We start from the raw sequence: 17,908 nt of genomic DNA, 5'->3' as shown, positions 1-17,908 counted from the left end.
AAGAACTAACATAGAGGGAAATCCTACATGGATAGATAAGCAAAATAAGTCAGTGAGAGAAAGACTAATACTGTAGATTGCATTGTTTCCCTAAGATGAATGCAGACTGCATAGCAAGTTCAAGGATAATGTGAGCTATGGAGCAAACCCTTTTCTCAAAAACCTAGGGGTGAAGGTATAATTCAAAGGTATAAGGCTTGTGTCTGGTTCTATCAGAAACAGGAAAGATGATGTTTTTGCAATGACATTTAGAGCATCTAATTTTATAAATCAGACACCACAGACAATTAAGAGAAATACAGAACCTGTTATGGTTTGAATATGAAATGTGTCCCACAGCTCATATGTTGAAATGTTTCATCACAACATGGTGGCATTATTTTGGCAGGAGGTATTAGGTGGCACAACGTTGCAGGAAGAAGAGGTCCCAGAAGGAGAAGCATTGAAGATTATACCTGGCTCCAAGTCCTTTTCTATTTTTCTGCTTCCTATCTACCTCAGGTTAAACAAGCTTATCCTCCACATTTCCCAACAGCATGATGTTCAGCTTTGTCCCAGGCCCAACGTACAAAAGCCAGCCAACCAGGTACTGAAACTCCTGAAACCATGAAGGAAAATAGATAATCTTGAGTTACACTTTCTCAAAAAATTGAGACCAGAAATACAGGTGTTGTAACTACACCTGACCATATGATTCTTGAACTTTTGGAGGGGGACTACAGGAAGAATTTAGAACTATTTGTAGACGTAGGCTAGAAAAGTCCTAAAATGCTATAAACTAAGCTTAATGGATGACTCTTGTTCACAATTCTAGATGCCAGTAGGAAATGGACAGAAAATAAAACACTCCAGAGGTTTGAGGTTGGAACAAGGATTCTGTTAGGAATTGACATGAGGGCATTCATGTTACACTTGGTAAAGAACCTGTTCTGAAACTGTGGGAGGTTGGACCTAAAGGTGATCAACTAATCATGGGAAGACTTCAAAGAAGTTCTGCCTTCAGGCTGTGAGATTCTTGTAGCTAACTGTTTTTATGTAGGTTCTTAGTGACAATTTGGAGAACAGCAGAGAAGAGTGATCAGAGAAACCATACCATTCAGGTAGGAGTAATAGGGTCAAGGAAAATGTTAAAGAGATTAGGGTCATTAAAAAGAGCTGTGTAGTTTGCACTAGGGCAATAGAAAAGATGGAAATCTTAGAAATCAAAGAGGACAACTTGTGACAGACTCAAGGCTGTAAATGTGTAAACACATTTAAAAGATTATTCCTGGAGACCTCCAGGGGCCAGAGGGAACACAATACCCTTCTTGCTCAGAGCTGTTTAAGTGAAAGATGTTTTGCCAGGATTTGTTTAAACATACTGAGTCACATAGGCACCCGGAGACTGCTCCTGCCAGGTCAAAAAGAGGCATGGCCACTGTACATGCTGGCATTAGACTTTGGCATTGTTTACTTGGTGATGGTTTTGCCAGTTTGCAAACTGCAAGAGTCACAGGAGAATGATGCTTCCACTGAGGTTTCGGAGTAAAGCCCGGGACGCTGGGCAATCTGTGGGAACCACTGAGAGGTGATGAATGAAATGGCAAGTGAAGCCAGAGATTCAGTGGAGACTACAGGAACTTAGAGATACCAGGAAATGGAATGTCTGTACAGAAAAGCTTTCAATGAGTGGCGCCATCCCAGGGAGAAGCTGTGTGAGCTACAAGTGTCAGTGCTTAGGGGTGGGACTTATAGCAAACATGGAGAACATAATATATGCAGTATAGAGGATTTAGTGTTTGCCTTTGTTGGGTTTTATCTTATTTTTATCACTTCTTTCCTTTATGAACCTGTTTTCTCTTTTATGGAATAATGATATCTACTCAGTGGCATCATATCTGGAAGTATTTAATTTTCTTTTTATTTTACAGGAGCTCACTGTTAAGCAATTGCCTTCTATCTCAGTAGTGACATTAAAAATAAGCTTTTGAATAATGTTACATCTGGTATGACCTTGGCAACACTTGAAAATGGATTAAATACATATTTTAGCAGTACTGGCATTTAATGTCAAGGCATTGATTGAATTGTATCATCAGTGCTTTTGTGTTTATTTTAGGGTAGAGTTCCACATTTTCTCCCCAGGATGGCTACAGACCATGATCAACCTACCTATGTCTCTTGTAAAACTGGGAATACACAGTCATCACCAGACCTGGTTTATTTATTGAAAGGAGAAGACCTTACTTTTTGGCTAGGTTTGTCTTGAACCATGATCCCTCTGATCCCTAACTCTGAGCAACTGGGATTACAGGTGTGTGTCAACATGTACAGTTCCAAGACGAAATACATTTTGGATAATGAAACTCACAATGAGGCTGGAAAATATTATGGTTTGAATATAAAATTCTGTCAACAGGCTCAAGTGTTGAAGTCTTTAATCACAGCCCAGGGCACTATTTGGAAACAGGTGGCATTTATTTTGAAATTTATTTGGTAAGGCCCAGCCGAATGAAGCTCTCTGAAGGAGTGCCTTTGAAGGCTCTTAATCCTATCCTGTCTCCTATATGCTACAGGTTGAGAGCCTCCTTCTTCACATGCCCGCATCACCACAGTGTACATGACCCCAGGCTCAAGGTAAAAGAGCTATCCAACAGAGCTATCCAACATTCATTAAATCTCTGAATCAGTGAGCAAAAATAAATAACCCCTCTAATAAACTTGTATTCTCAGGTGATTTGGTCACAAAAAATAGAAAGCTACCTAACATAGGGGACTTTAATAAAATAATTGAAGGTCATTTTAATATCCAGCTTTCACCAGTACTCAAATTGTTTTCCCCATATAAAAATCTATTTGCCAGGCACCAGTGGCTCATGCCTGTATTCCTAGCTTATTGGAGAGCCTAAGGATTGAGGATTGAGATTTTTTAGCTAGCTCAGGAAAGAAAAGTCTGTGAGATACTTATCCACAATTAAGCACCAAAAAAATCCAGAAGTAGAGCTCTGGCTCAACTGATAGAACATCAACCTTGAGGAAAAAAAAAAAAAACTTCTCAGGGATAGCAGCCAAGCCCTGAGTTCAACCCCCAGAACTGGCCTGCATATATGCACACGTGTGTGCACACACATGTGCATGCACAAACACACACACACACAAATCCAATATTAAAGTAGCTGATGGTGTGGCTGAAGTGGTGGTGGAGTGCTTGTCTAGCAAGTCTTAAGGCCAGCGTTTAGACCGCAATACCACAAAAAAGTAAAAAAAAAAAATACGGGGTTAGGAGACATTTGTAGGATACACCATGTAACAGTGGCAGAAAAAAAATTGTTTTCATCAGCATACTGATTTTCTAAAGTAGACAATATGTTTCAACACAAAAAAAACTACAACAAAAATTGAAATTAAATTCTTGCACATTATTAGATTATAATGGAATAAAACTAGAAATCATTGTAAATCACTGAAATTATACAAAGACATGATGATCAAATAGCACTTTTCCATAATAATAAAAAAACTGGTAGAAAATTTAAGGTAGTTACTGAAGAAATCAGGTGAGAAATTCAAACAATTTCTAAAATAAAAATTTAAAAAGTAGACAGCACACAAGAAGTTGTGGAACACAGCAAACATACTTCTAAGAGGGAAACTTTTAACTGTGAGTGACTACATAAAATAACCTACTGATGGATCTCAATAACTTAAATTAACAAGAGTAAATCAAAACCAAAATTAGTCAAAGGAAGATGTAGTAAAAATCAGATCATAAATAAATGAAATAGAGACTAAAAGAATAATATAAAAATGAATGAAATAGGATTCAAAAGTAAAACTTAACAAACATCTAAGAAAAAATGTGAAATGATCATAATAAAATTATTAGAAAACAGAGAATATATCATATCTATTGATCAGGTTGGTTCCATTCCTGTGATGCAAAGGTTGTTCAACATAAGAAACATCAATGAGTTTTTTCTCTGTTTTGTTCTGAAGATTCACTTTTTGTTCAGGCAGTATTCACATTAATTTATGTTTCGTATGAGCTTTGGGTTTGTTTATATTAAGTTCTTCCTCATTTTACTTATCAAAATATGAAAGTCTAATATTTTAAAATGGTGTATTTCACTCTTTCCTTGGCTAATATGACCAAATAATTTCAAAAGAATCATTGGCTACTATTAGCATATCATATTCAAGTAGGTTATAAATTTGAAAGCCAATATATACATTAAATGGAAACATTTATGTTTACATTCTATTCTCTACAAATAAAAGGAACTGACAGTGCTCTTTTGTCATAAGAATATAATCGTGTCATATGATTAACTACATCATTCCTTCTTGTATTGGCACTTCCATTTCTAGCATGTCTTTCATATTATGCCTATAATTATCTTTCTAAACCATATATGGTCATGTTGTTCTCTTGACTTAAGTATATATTACAAGTCAAATCCATTTAGAAGGCATCATTAACAGTGTCTCCACAGTTACTTTCTTCTGCATTAACATGTGTTACTTCCTATTTAACTACTCATTTTATGGTCAACTTTACACTTTTATCTGATATATCCTAGATATTCTTTTTTAATTTTTATTTATTTTTTATTGTGAAAATATTGTACAGAGGGGGTACATGAGTACATTTCTTATCAAGCATTATAGCCTCCGACTTGAACTATTATCTCTAATGCAAAAACGAATTTCACATTCCTTTATGTGCCACTGGGGGAACCCGTGGGTTCCATGGGGTCTGTTGCTGGGTACAGGAGATTTAGGTGGTGTGCTTGGAAATTGCCTGATACCAGGGGAAAACCACTGGCAGTGTGATTGATGACTGTTGACCATCTGCGGTAATTCTGTCAACGTACAGGAAGAGTCTTTCTATGTACTTTTCTCACTGTTTCCTGGTATCAAGGATCTGTTACTGAAACTATTCATCTTACCAATTTCTGATATCCTGTTATCTATCTCTTAGGATGTGTCCTATTGATCTGTTCCCTTAAGCTAGCCTCTGGACAATTTGGCTCTATAAAATGGTGTTTGGGAGGGAAATCTTTGGTTTAATCAGATCTCTTGGTTAAACTTATTCCTTGTCTCATGATAGTGTATTTAGTATTAAAGTATTAAATATGAGATATCACCTCATGGACATCTCTTCATCTGTCATCCTGATACCAGCTAGATGGATATTGTCCATACTTAAGTAAATTCCCATAAGCAGACTTGAAAGTTGAGATAATGAGACAATAAATCAGCTTGGGTCAAAACTGGAACAGGTCTTATAGGTAGAATAGGAATGTGGGTTCTCCAGTATCATTATAATGGACACACAGTCTATATGTCTAGCAGCCAGCTCCTTTGTATGTCTAGGGTTCTTCCTGTGGAATAAGCGTATCTCCAAGATTGAAAAAAAAAAAAACTAAGCCAAATTGTTCACAATGACAACTCTTTATATATTATGTTTAGATTGAAGTGTGTGTATATGTATTCTTGAGCCTCTGCTATATGGGATAAATATTGGGATAAAATATTGAGATAAAATATTAAGCAAATCATAGACATCAAGGAAAAGACTCTATTATGAACATAAATTTGTAAACTCCAAATTCATGTACTGAAGTACTAATCTTCAATGTTATATTTGGGCATAGAGCTATTAAAAGGATAAGATTAAAGGGATTGTAAAAATGGGTCCCTAATGAAATGTGACTGGAGAATTTACAAATAATAAAATAGACAATATGCATGCTGGCCTGGGGGAATCCAGGAGAGGACACAGGAAGAAGATTGACATTTACAAGCAAAGAAAAGATTGCTTAGAAAAAACTAACCTTGACAGAATCCTGGTGCTTGACTTCCAACTTCCACAACTGTAGAAAAAATGTATTTCTGTGTTTAACGGGATGAGTTTGTAGTATTTTAGTATAGTAGTTCTAGGAAGAAATCCATAATTCATAAAAAGGAGTTTATTACATCAGGAGAAGTTCCTGATCTTGTAGTGATTAGATTTGTTAAAGGTTTGGGATATTCTCACACAGGATAATGGCAAGTGTCTAAAGTTTAAGAGAACAATAGATTTTGTAGCTTGAAAAGATTGGGGCTAAAACTATTAGGGTTTAAGAGAGGCTCAACAGAGATAATTTTAATCACCATTTTGAGATATGGTATGTTTTAGTGATGAAAAATCAAATAGTGATTAATTTTTCATGCCTAAGTAAAATAGAAGGAAAAGAGTATTAGGTCTTAAAATAATGTTAAAACAAACAAAATCTTACAGACTATATTATTTTTCTTTAATATTTTACATTACAGTTGTGATTAATATATTGGAGTAAATATATAAATGAACTTCTATTCATCCTATTCAATTTTTGTAAAAGAAAATACTTGTAGCATATATATGTAAAGTAATATTACACAAAGTGAATTAATAAAATTACAGTGTTTGGCGAATAATAAATTGTCAATGAAGGTGGTAGGTTTTAAGTATGTTCATACTTCTTATCTGTTTTCCCTTCAATCTTCTTTGTTTGACACCAGTGTTGAGTTCTTTTATTTGCATCTAATACTTTATAGAACTAATTGTATCATGTGTCAAAAGATAATTTAGAGAAATTGATAATCAACTAAAACAAAGCTGTTTTTGAAATAAATAAATAATTGAGGAAGTTTTATAATAAATATAAATGGTCATTATTTTAAAAATGATTATAATAAATAAGAATCCATCATCCCTCTTAATGATGTTACTTTCTATCTGAAATGAAAATTGTCTGGAATACTAGAAAATCAGTCATAATAAAATAAATATAGTTTTAGTCTTCAAGAGCCATGTGACCCCTCAATTAAAAAATAAAACAAGTATTATATATGAGTCTTCCAAACAAATGAATCATTTGGGAATGTCAAAATTGGTTTGTGAATGGCAATATGACCAATAGACAAAGCATTTAGGAAATATGACCTAATCAGAATAGAAGAAATTATGCTATTGTCTGGCCACAACCCTTCTCTCCTTTCTCAGAGGAGACAGGATTAAATATCATTAGGAGCTCTTGATTGCATCTGGATCTGCTTTCTGGGCAATAGCAAATTAGATCACCCATAAATTATTATAAATAAATCTTACCTCATGAATCAAATTAAAACATACAGATCAGGATAATTGTGTAACCTCTTGATTATAATTAGGGAAATAGAGCATAATTTTCATTGTTTTAAGGAATAATTATTTGCATGTTTCATGTACACATTTTCAGGTCTAGGAAATATATCTTAGACTGCAGACTTGTCACAATTATAAAATTATTGAAAGAGGTTGAATTTAATATTGTTTAAGCTTAATTCTAGTTTTTCAGTATCTTTTTGTTTTTGTTTTTGTTTTTTGGTCGGTTGTGGGGCTTGAAGTCTGGGCCTGGGAGCTGTCCCTCAGCTCTTCAGCTCAAGGCAAGTGCTCTACCACTTGAGCTATAGCACCACTTCCAGTTTTCTGGTGGTTTATTGGACATAGGAGTCTCACGGTCTTTCCTGCCCAGGCTGGCTTTGAACCGAGATCCTCAGATCTCAGCCTCCTGAGTAGCTAGGATTACAGGCATGAGCCACCAGCGCCTGGCTTAGTATCATTTCTTAAAAATTGTGTATATGTGTGAATATGTTTGTGCACATAAAACATTCATTAAATGAGCAAGCCAGAAAAAAATATGTACTCGGTTAAAATAAAACCATTTTATCTCTACCAAAATCACAAATCTCTCTCTCTCTCTCTCTCTCTCTCTCTCTCTCTCTCTCTCTCTCTCTCTCTCTCTCTCTCTCTCTCTCTGTATTCTAAATAATTCTATAAATATAGACTTGACCCACCCAAACACTGGTAATTTATCCCTGTGTTCACATTTATGTCTCACAGTTCCAATTTGTCTTTTGAGCTCCAAGAAAGAAAATGAGTTTTGTTGTCACTTACATTTTAGTCTTTTTTATAATGATAAAACAGAAACTACGTGCCACAATTCTTCATATCCAGTCACCATATATAGACCAATTGAAAGATAGAAAATGTGTATAAGAATAAATATCCCCTGTTGGGAAGCACGGTGATGACCCATTACCTTGTAGCAATAAGCCTAAACATTCAATTCTGAGAATATCAAGTCCATCCAATTATTTTGGAAAGAGCCTTGGAGATTACATATTATTCCATCTTTTTTTTTCTTTACAAGGGCTGAAATAGAATTCAAGAAAACAGATTCATTTTCCTTCACCCTTTCCTGACTAAAACTAGACATTCTGACTTAGACCTCATCTTCAATTTTACTATAGTTGAAATTATTATTTAAAATAGATGTATTGATTTAAAATTAACTTGTAACCATATGAAATTTTGCTTATTTTACTTTATTTTGTTTGTGGGACTTGAACTCTGAGCCTGGGTGTTTTCCCTCAGCTCTTCAGCTCAAGGCTAACATTATACCAATTGAGCCATGGCACCACTTCTGGCTTTTTCTGCTTATATGGTGCTGAGCAATCAAACCCAGGGCCTCATGCATGCAAGGCAAGCACTCTACCACTGAGCTACCTTTCCAGCCTTTTACTTTTACTTTTAACCAACAGGTCTTTCCATTTAATACATGCATCTTTACAACTGAGTAATAGTGGCACAAAATTTTTCTGATAGACAAATACAAGTGATAGCAGTGATAGAAACGAAGTTGAAAAAACAAAACATAGATTAATAGAATCCTACCCACTTCAGTAGTATCACAGAAATCAGGCCTGTATGTGTTGACATATAAACTGAGTGAGACTTTTATGATTAAATTCATCAAACACCAAAATATTTTTCTTATTTCCCTTATGAATTTTACTTACATACCATCCATACTGATAATGAATAAACTATGGGATATCAGAACACAGAAAGATGAATGCTAGATTGAGCTTACTTGAAAAAAGTAAATTTCCTTGATATTTAGTGATCTGTGTACTTCTTAGTATGCTGAAACATGTTTTTGTTTTCTTAGGAGAAATATCTTTTCAGACTCTTTGTCATTTTTAATTGGAGTCATTTGATTTATATCATTGTATTATAAATTTCTTTACAAATTTTGGATAGCAAACCATTAGCAGACATGTGTTTTGCCAAGAACTTTTCCTTTCCTTATGTGAGCATTTCAGTTTTGTTTATTTCCTTTGTAAAAAGCTTTTAGGATTGATGTCCTATTTATTTTTGATCTGTAGTCCAAGCTTTTGGTATGAAAGCTAAAACTCAATCAATCAAGGAAAATATCTGTGATGTTGCTGTGACCAATATCAAGGATATCTTCCCCTTGATCCCTTCAAGAACTTTTATAGCTACACACCTTACATTTATGCATTTCATGTCTTTTGACTTGAATATTTTGTATACTTGGAAGTGATTATTTTGTTTACTGTAAGGGTCCACTTTTACTGTTGTGGAAGTAGCATTTTCTCAGCATCATTTGCTGAATAGACTACCTTTTTTCCATGTGTCCTTTCACTCCTTGCTATTATGGTTGAAATTACCTCTACCTCTCTATATGCATTTAGAATTATTTCTAGACATTGTGCTCTGTTTCGTTCCTCTGCATTTCAGTTTTATACTGTAATATAGTGTTTGTGTTGTAATACCATTTAAATATATTTTAATTAAAAAACTGTGATGCCTTCAACTTCATCTTTCCCTTGGTATTTTTTGGCTGCTCCAAGTTTTTGGTGGTCCCATACAAATTTTTAAACTGATTTTTTCCTGTGGAAAATATCAGTGAAATTTTGACAGCTACTACATTAAATCTGCATATTATTTGGGAGCAGGATGTATGTTTTAATGTTCTTAAATTTTCTGTTCCATGAGCATAGGATATAGTTCCATTTATTTGTATCATCTGTAATTTTTCATCAATATTTCAGTTTATTTTTATTTATCAGTTTAAATTCATTCCTATGTTCTTTTGTATTGATGTTAGCAGGATCAATAATAATTAAAGAAAAACACATGAAAATTTTGACAAAGTTTTAGACAACAGATAATCCTTTACACTGTTGATGAGAACATAGATTGGTATAGGCATTATGGAAAACAGATCAGAAATTAAAAGTACAACGGCCATATGACTCAGAGATACTGAATCTAGGAACTTATCAGCAGAAAACATAATGTCATCACCACACACAGATATCTGCACTGCCAAGTAGGGCTCATTTAGTCAGTTTTTCATCTTAACAGTGGCTTCCTGAGGGAGATGGAAAAAGAAAAATAGAAAGCTAGAAAATTAGGAAGTTAGGAGGGAAGGAAGAAAAGAAGGAGGGAAATAAGGAAGGATTTTCAATAGTTCAAATATGGAAACAATTTAAGTGTATACAAACAGACAAATGGAAAAAACGTGTTCCACAAATATATAAAGTATATTAAAAGCAGAAAATTGTGATACATGCTATAGCATGTATCAACCATTGGAAACAGGGTACAAATATTTGGTATTTTTATCAGCATCTGATAGAGAATTTCAATCAGATGGTGATAGAAATTCAGGAATACACAAAGAAAATGATTGCATGATCTCACTTATACATGAAATCTAGAAATATAAATGTTAATTTAAATATAAATGTGAAGAAGAAAAGTGGTTGCTTGGAGTTGATAGTATGATGGGGAAATAATGGGGAGATGAAATGCAAAACATGAGTTCTAGCTTGAAAAACAGTTGTTTTGAATAAGTTCTTAGCATTATATTCAGTTAATAGAATTTGATTGGCTCCAAGAGAAGTAATTTGATTAGCTATAATTCCAAAGGAGGAATGATTCACTATTTTATCACGTCCCTATTAAAAGTTGGTTTGGACCTCATGAAAGTTACATACTTCCAAAAAAGAATGTTGTCTTCTTTTTTTCTTGGTCCAACCTAACTTGAGAGGTGGGGAGGGGACTTCTTAGGAAACGGACCCATTACTTGGCTCATGTAACTATAACCCCTTTGTACAGTATCTTTACAATACAAAAATATATTTAAAGTAATATATCAAGCAATGTACTGGGAGAACTTACACTTCAATAATGACTTCATGGTTGCAAAGAGATTTGAAAAGAACTGTAGATGCCAAGCTGAAATTAAGCGAGGAACTGAGTGGCAGTAGATTGAAGCCAAAACCTATTTATGTGCAAGTTATTACACACCACATGCAACGATATGCAGTTTGGTTTGGAGGATCGATGCTGGCTTCCACGCCTGAGTTCTACCAAGTATGCCACACCAAAAAGGATTATGAACCTAGCATTGGACCTAGCATTTGTAGTCACAATCCAGCGTTTGGAGTCATGTCCTAAAATTGACTTCCTAGTTATTTGGGGCTTGGGAAATGGAAAAGAGATAATCTTTCTGATTATTTGTTTTATCTGGATGGCTGGGTTTGAGGTTTTAAACCTGACTTGAATAGTAAGACCAAACATGATTATACAGGAATATTTTAATAAGTGTATCAACATGCAAATGTAGAAGAGAGCCAAAATCATTGTTTTTCTTTAGACTGAGTATTTGATCTTATGTGTAACAAAAACAGTGGGTTTTAGTTCTTTCTGTGCCCTGATATTTTGTATATTATTGAATTATCCAAGATTTGATGGGATTTATTAGTATGTAGATACCTCTATAATGCTTGAATTGTACACTTCTAAGTGTGCAGTGCGAGAGCTTGTTTATATTTCATACTTTTTGTACTTTGAGGAAAAAAATGTCAAAGAAAAATTAGTATCTGAGGTACAAAAAATGACCAAGTAAAGAATAAATTTTAAAAATAGCCTCATGAGACTTGTCATACCACTCATGGAATTCCAGTTATGATGAATTGCTTCCACTCCCCTCTCCCTTACCCCAACAATGGTTTTCTTTGCAACTAAGAGGCTAGTATCTTGGATTAACTGATGTCTGCTAGTGCTTTCTGATTACTTGCATTCTGTTTCTTGTTTTCAAAAAACAAGACAAGCTGGTTGGACTAGTATTACAGCTCTAAGAAAAACAAAAACTACAAACAGTAATTTGATTACCAAAATTAGTATATTTAAAGCCTAACACCATTCTAATAAAGACACAAATTTCTTTTTAATATTTGTTTCAGGCTTGTTAACCTCTTTATAAGTTCACCAATAAATCTATTTTCGTCAATCTTCTGCAATAGTTCTTTAAAATCACAACAATTAGTTAGCAAGCTGACTTTTTATGTGTGCTATACAAATAATTGTGAACTTTCAATATATTGAATGCTTTCATTTTGATAACTGGATCTCTATTTGATATTTTCATTTGTATAACACATTTGCAGTCTGATTTTGGTTTTTTAGTGCCTATCCCTGACATATCATGGAAAGTTAATTTTCTTGGCATTTAAAAATATCTGGATCATGAAGAAAAATAATGATGAAAATAAATGAATATTGAATTAAAAAATAATGACTTCAAGGGGCTGGGAAGGTGGCTCAGTGGTAGAGCGCTTGCCTTGCCTGCCTGAGGCCCTGGGTTTGATTCCTCAGCACCACATAAGCAAAAAGAAAAAAAGCCGGAAGTGGCGCTGTGGCTCAAGAAGTAGAGCGCTAGCCTTGAGCTGAAGAGCTGAGGAACAGAGCCCAGGCCCAGAGTTCAGGCCCCACAACCGGACAAAAAAAAAAAAGAACCAGTTCCAGAACTTTAGTAATTAAAAATAATAATGGCTTTAAATTTTGTCAATTGTAAAAGTTCCAAGTAACAAATATATTAGAAAATAGTTATAGCAAAGAGTTGGTGTTATTTTAAAAAATCACAATTTTATTTAAACTGAAATGAGAATGGATCACCTACCATCAGCACAGGATGGACACGGAGATAAAGCTGAGTGATGGTCACTTCTATGTTTTCCTCACCTTGATCAGGCCTTACACATAGTCTGTGATCAATGGCCAATCTGGATTTTACTGTGAATATTATTACTTCAACTGAAATTCACATTCAAATCCATAGGAATTGAACAAAACAGATTATCCCTTGTAATTTGAGTCAAGCTCATTAAATCAATTGAAGACCTACAAAGGAAACAGAGGATGGTGCCCTGAGTTAGAATTCTGCCATAGGTGACCCCTAAAACCTACATGATACAAACTTTCTTTCTGGGACTCCAGTCTTCAGTTTATCAACTTGCTCTGTAGAATTTGGATTCCTTTTCTCTTCTTCCCTCTCTAACTCTCTCCCTCCACCTTATGCACTTACTGAAAAACAGAATAGAACTCAGTAAGAGATGTACCACATATATCCTAGTGGTAAAATGACAATGAAACTGAAAAATTCCTACTGCCTAATACTGTAATTATCATTTGTGGTTATGTTGAGGTTAACAGGCCTGTTACTGTTTCAGTTATCTAAGTTAAACATATATTCACATATAGTACATGATACCTGATAATGGTAACAAACAATGGTTCCTGGTTTATGTATTTACTATACTGAAATTTTATTGTTGCTTTAGAATATACTCTACTTATAAGAACGGTTTACTATAAATTAGCATGTCATGTTATGCCAGCAACAGACATTGTGCCAACAATAGCTTCATACATCTCATATTTACCTTGTTTTCAAGTGATATCATTTTCTCTTTTGCTTGTTTAATCTTGTTTTGTTCATTATTGCCTAGAGCATAAAAACCCACTGGTAATGTTGACACTCAGATGCCTCCTGGGATGACTTACTTGAAAATGGAATTAAAGGGGATTATGAACAGTAAGGGTAAAATAAATTAGTGATTGTTAGTGCTTGCCAGGCACATTGATAAGTAAACCTCAGCTACCATCCTGAAGGAAAGAACAGAGCTACAAGGGTCAGGCTTCATTAAAACGTGAAAATATACATATCTATCTGTGATCTGGGCTGATAAAAACTGCACTATATACAAGCATGTCAATACTCTAATACTGCAGGTACACTGCAGAAGCAGTAATGATTATAAAGGATGCATCTCCTGTTGCAAAATGACTTCCTGAAAGGACTACGCCAGCAAAATGGAGAAGTTAGATGTATTAATATCTTTATTATTGATCCCATCCATTCTTCTTTAATTGGTGGAAGAAGACACACAAAACAAGTATCCATAACCTTAAGGAATCCTAAGGTTATATTTCTGAAAAGTGGTTCTGAGGAATCTCTAACAAAGAGTTGTTGGGAATGAAAGAGGAATGCATTGCAGAAGAGGGGACAAGAGAAGGAAATGAAACCTCAAGTTTGATAGTGAAGTGCTTGAACTTTGAGAACATGGATGCCCCCTTCCCCCAACAATATATTTGAGTTACTAGAATGTGTTTCAGTAGAAACATAATGAAACAACCCCCCCAGCATAAAACAAACAAACAAACAAACAAAAACAACCAACCAGGCCATCATGGACATATTTCTGAAAATGGTGACATCTCTTCAGGAAGACCCTCAGGCAAGATAGCCAGTTGGGACCCAAAAGAAAGCATTGAGACCCAAGAAAAAGGCTGCCTGTCATCATCTTGCGAGTCTACAATTGGAGGGGCTGTGGAGGAGGTAGCTAGTGACGCAGTGAGCCTCACCCCATGTAGTCCCTGCAAATGCATGCATTTATATCTTTAGTTATCAACACAACATTTAACAGTAGAACATAAAAACGTTTAAAATTGATAAAAATTTCAATAAGCTATAAATAGAATTTTTGTATCACTGCACAATGTGTTTGTGTTTTAAGCTATAAATTATTACAAAAGTCATAAAACTAAAAAAAGGACTTGAAAATTAAAAAAGATAAAAATATAGTAAGTGCTGCTTAAGTTTTTACTGAAAAAGAAAACTTATTTTAAGTTTAGTATATGCTAAATGTATAGTGTTAATAAAGTCCATAGAAGTGAATATTAAGTGATATTGACCAACTATTTACAAACTGGCTAGTTAATAGCAACTTCCAGTCTTGTAAGCTCAGTTTATAAGTGACTCATACAGGGATATAATTTAAAAATACTTTAAACTGGTTTTCTGCCATTATTTCTATAGTTAGGTTTGTTTACACATACATATACTTACCTTTATTAAAGTTACAGGTGCCTATTGTAATGTGTTTGGTACAGTAACAGACTATACAAGCTTGCACCCTGAAAGCAGTATGCCACTCCAAGCAGCATAGGTGTGAAGTAAGTTTTTGTAGGTATGCTCTATAAAGTACACAGAAAATAAAATAAAATAAAATCATCCTTACAATGTGTTTCCCTGAAAATAACTCCACCATCTCTCAGTGATGCATAGTGGTATATTGTTTCGTGTGTGCATAGCTTAACGTGAAGAAATTTTTCAGGACTGATTTCCAGAATGTGTATATAATATACAACATAAAATGTAACTGTCTGTGAACAACACAATGGATAAATTTATACTTTATAAGTTTTATTATGAAAGGATACATAGATACAATATGAAAAATAATAAATAATAGCTGCACAACAGTGTAGAGTAATAGTGGCATACAATATTCAGTAAAAGAAGTCAAGTACAAAAATCATATAAATATACTGAGGCTGGGACTCAGCTCAGGTAGAGGAACTTCTCAGCATGAACAAAGCCCTGAGATATTTCCCTTCTACTTAGGATCAGTTTTTAAAGCTATGTTTTTAAACTCATATTTCATGAAACAATATTAGTAATAAATTCTTTCCTAATAAAGCATTTATAATTACTAGTAGGTTGAAGAGCTTTAAAAAAACACACTAGGTATCTCCCCCTTCTCTAACAAAACAAATTCACAAACATACATACTTTTTGGCTTATTTTCATAATTGATGGTTAATAGTTAAGATAATAAAATGCTGGTAATTAAATGAATTAAGGAATGCATTTTAGAATGATTTTGTGTTCATTCTCCTAGATAGCCCTCTTCAAGTGTGTAGCTCTCACAGTATAAAGAATACCAAAACTTAAATGATTTCTTGCTATTAAAAAGGTTCTTTCTTCATTTAGAAACACATTTATTTGAGAATGCTAAAGTAACAATGTTCTTTTCAAATTCATTAATTTAAACTTTGTGTGACTGTAAGAATGTCTCCAAATCTATTTTATAATAATATTTGTAACTAAACTATGCATAACCAAAGTATAAATTCCAGCATTAGAGAAGACAGAATAACTGCAGGTTGTAATTATACTTTTGCTTAATTAAGACTTCTACCGTATATGGGAAAAAAATCATAAGATATTTTGCTGCATTAGTCATTAAATTAATTGTATCTGTGCTAATGTGGGCTACTCAATTATGTAAAGACTAAATTGATTTTAAAAAAGAGCACCTTTTTTGTAGGCGTAGAGATCAATTAAGGCATTTTTCTTTTGATTAAAAATCTGTTTCATTATTTTACTTGAAAAGAAGTTGATATATATGTGTGTGTATATATATTAATATATATATATATATATATATATATTAATGTTGCCTATAAGGGACAGTTCTTAACTTCCAGGGATCTGTTCCTCAACTTACAGGACATTCAGCAATGTAAGGAGAAATTCTGGTTATCTCAACTACTGCCATCTACTGGTGTGGCTGGCATTTGGTGAATGGAGGCTGGGGATTCTAAACGTTTTACAATGTACAAAGTGCCCCCTCTCCCCAAATAATCACCTGGCCTCAATTGTGAACATAGTAGGTTGAAAATCCCCCAAGTAATTTCCTGACCTTTATATATCTGATATTGACCAACCAAGCATCACTAATGGTCAGTTTTAGGCCAGACCTAAACCAGTTTGATTCAAATAGATAATCAATTATCCACCAAATTAGACAGCTATTACTCATATGTCCTGTTTATAAGGGCACCTAACTGACTCCTTTAGGAATTACAAAGTGCTTTCATTAGCTCTTTCCATTAGGCACTGGGTCTTGTCTTGCCTAAAATGTCTCAAAGTCTAAACAGGAAAAAAAAAAGACACATGAAGCTGACTTCACCCATTTCCCCCCAAAAGGTGCACTTATGTTCTATTTTTCTATAATAACAATCTCATTTACACTATTAGATTTAAAAAATGTTAACTAAAGTAACTTTATAACATTACCCTTTTCAGCATCTTTGAGAGATTAAAAATGCAGGCCAGAAGGCATAAAAGAAAGGTGTATAAATCAACATAAAATAAGAGCATAATCAGCTATTACAATTAGCTTCTACCTTCCTTCTTAATGAACTCTATCCTGACTATTCTATATATTCAAATATTTAAAAACAAAGCATATGGTTATGAAAAAAATAGTATCAAGTTTCTAAGGGTGTACCTCATTCCACCTTATCAACTTCAACACTTGAAAAGTTTAAAACAATTATTAAAACAGTTATTACCTTTCTGGATACTGAAAGGCTTTCTTTCTTTTTGTTGTTACTTTGTTCTGGCTTAAATCCCTTTCTTCCGTTATTATTATTATTTATTTTTTCATTCCTCTAAAGGAGACAAGAATTCCAGGATTTATATCTCTCCTCAGAACTCTAAGACCTCAAAAGCAAATATTGGAAACCCTGTAAGTCTCAGATATATGCCTTTAGAAAGGTCAAAGAGAAAGAATGTCATAAAAAGCTTCATTTTTTTTTTGTGAGAGCACAGCAGAAACACACAGGCCCTACCCACCCAACATCCTCACACTCTTTAAATAACAATGACCTATCTATAAATACTCTCTCTCAGCCCCTTCATCTCTAAACTAGGTTTGAATCATTGCTACCTACCTTGGTATGGGTGTTGTAACTGTTACGTGCATTTGAGTTAGTGAATAGAAGTTTAGATAGAAACCCGAATTAAGGAAAAGAAACTCTTTCCCTTTAAATAGAAGTGGTTCCAGTTTCCATTTACAAGCCTGAAGGGTTGTTGTACATATTAAAACTGCTGCATAGCTCCATTCCTGGTCA

Source organism: Dipodomys merriami, unplaced genomic scaffold (assembly GCF_024711535.1).
Source record: "Dipodomys merriami isolate MVZ:Mamm:240054 unplaced genomic scaffold, mDipMer1.0.p SCAF_7, whole genome shotgun sequence".
Lineage (NCBI taxonomy): Eukaryota > Metazoa > Chordata > Mammalia > Rodentia > Heteromyidae > Dipodomys > Dipodomys merriami.
The sequence above is the reverse complement of the archived record's forward strand: the minus strand, read 5'-3'. Positions refer to the sequence as shown.